This window comes from Myotis brandtii, unplaced genomic scaffold (genome assembly GCF_000412655.1).
Source record: "Myotis brandtii unplaced genomic scaffold, ASM41265v1 scaffold975, whole genome shotgun sequence".
NCBI lineage: Eukaryota > Metazoa > Chordata > Mammalia > Chiroptera > Vespertilionidae > Myotis > Myotis brandtii.
This window is the reverse complement of record NW_005372049.1, coordinates 487090-489437: the sequence shown is the minus strand read 5'-3', so window position 1 is coordinate 489437 and position 2348 is coordinate 487090.

The following is a 2348-nucleotide window of genomic DNA, read 5'->3' as shown; positions in this document are numbered from 1 at the left end:
GTCTCTGCTGGGCCTCCCTCCAGGGGTCCCCGGAGGACGTGCCCCACAGGCCGGGGACCCGCGCCCACTAGTGACCGTGGACAGGCCCCGCCCATGCAGGCCGCAGCCTGGAGATGGGCCAAGTACCTGGGGCAACGCAGGGTCCCCCCCTCCCGCAGCCGGAAATCCGAGTCTAACTTAGGGTCCCCCCCAAACGTCACTGTGGATAGGGACCTGCTGACCCTGCTGACCGGAAGCCTCGCCCGCGACGTGCACGGTGCACAGTAGCCCCGGTTGCGGGGCCTGTGGGCTCTGCTCCGTGCGCCGCCCCGAGGGAGCCAGGGGACGGCAAGTGTCACCGGGAAATCGCGGGGGAGAGGAGATACGTCATCGATTGAATGCGACCGCATCGCCTCCATCAGCGTCACCCCCACTGTCGCCTTCAGGGGATGTGCTAGGGAATCGGCCATAAGGAGGTTCAGGAATCCTTCTTCCCAGCCAGACGCCGCCCCCAACACCCAGGAAAAACCCCGGCGCCCCGGCCGGTGTGGCTCAGTGGATAGAGCGTCTGCCGGAGGAGACTGAAGGGTCCCGGGTTCGATTCCGCTCCAGGGCATGTACCTCGGTTGCAGGCTCCTCCCTGGCCCCGGGCCCTGGTGGGGGCCTCTTCTCTGTCTCTCCCTCTCTCTCCACTCTCCCTAAATATCAATGGAAAAATACCCTCAGGCGAGGATAAAAAAATAAAAATGAAAAAGTAGTATCTTTAAAAAACACACACAAAAAAGAAACAAAAAGGAAACCCCGATTGTCATGGACACGTAAGGCTCGCCCGCAGGCAGCTCTAGGGTTTGGGGGTCCAGGCTGTGGCTGGGGCTGTTTGCTGGGCAGGAGGTATAGACGGAGTGGGGTGGGGTGGGGAGGCGGGGATCTCTCCTCTCTACTGCCCTCTCCCCTCCCCTCCCCGGCCTTTCACGAAGACATTCGTTCGTGGGCCTGGCCCGTGCACCGTCTAAGACAGTGATGGCGAACCTATGACACGCGTGTCAGAGGTGACACGCAAACTCATTTTTTTGGTTGATTTTTCTTTGTTAAAAGGCATTTCAATATATAAAATAAATATCAAAAATATAAGTCTTTGTTTTACTATGGTTGCAAATATCAAAAAATTTCTATATGTGACACGGCACCAGAGTTAAGTTAGGGTTTTTCAAAATGCTGACACGCCGAGCTCAAAAGGTTCGCCATCACTGGTCTAAGAGCTCCCTGCCCGGTTCTGCTCACCTAGGAGGCTTGCAGGTCTGCTGCTTCGTCCCGAGAAACCCCCAGCCTCCCTCCCCGCCTGCAGAGAAGGGACCGGGGTGACTGGACGCGAGCTCGCTGTGTCTCACGCTATGACGCACTCAGCGTGTGTGATCCTGCTTCCTGCGTTCAGTTCAGTGACTGCACACCCCTTCCTCCAGGCGGGCACTTGTAACACCCTCACTGCCCACCCCCTCGGGCTCAGAGGCGTGAGAAGGCGCCCAAGGTCAGGCCCCTCAGACCCGAGTCCAGTTCATCCGACTCCGAGCCCGTGGCCTCCTCTGCTTTCCTGCCCTGCCACCCCCGCTTCACAGACGGCGAAGGTGAAGCGAGTCCCGGAGGAGAAGGCGGCTGGTCCAGGGTCCCGGTGTGACCGGCCAATAGCAAAGCCAGGGCCTGACACGGGTCGGTCGGCTCCGAGAGGCCCCGCTTTGGGTTCTTATTGCGGTAAAACTGGTGTATAAGAGTATCTACACATCAGGGGCACAACATTATAATTCTTTTTTTTTAAATATATTTCTTTATTGATTTCAGAGAGGAAGGGAGGAGAGAGAGATAGAAACATCAATGATGAGAGAGAATAATTGATTGGCTGCCCACCACTGGGGATCAAGCCTGCAACTCAGGCATGTGCCCTTGGCCGGAATCGAACCTGGGACCCTTCAATCCGCAGGCTGACGTTCTATCCACTGAGCCAAGCCGGGCAGGGCATATAATTCTTTTAAAGTTATTTCTAAATACACTTTCATTGATTTCAGAGAGAGAGGAAGGGAGAGGGAGAGAAACATGAATGATGAGAGAAAACCATTGATCAGTTGCCTCCTGCACGCCCCACACTGGGGATGGAGCCCGCAACCCTGGCCTGTGCCCTTGACCGGAATCGAACCCGGAACCCGGGACTCTTCAGTCCGCAGGTCGACGCTCTATCCACTGAGCCAAACCGGCCGGGGCAACATTGACGTATTGACGTGGTAGCATCCCTGGGTCTCAGAGGTCACGCTCTCCGACTCACGATGCCCCGGGACACTCACAGCCCTCGGCCCGGCGTCCTCTCAGGCCGGCCCGCCTCC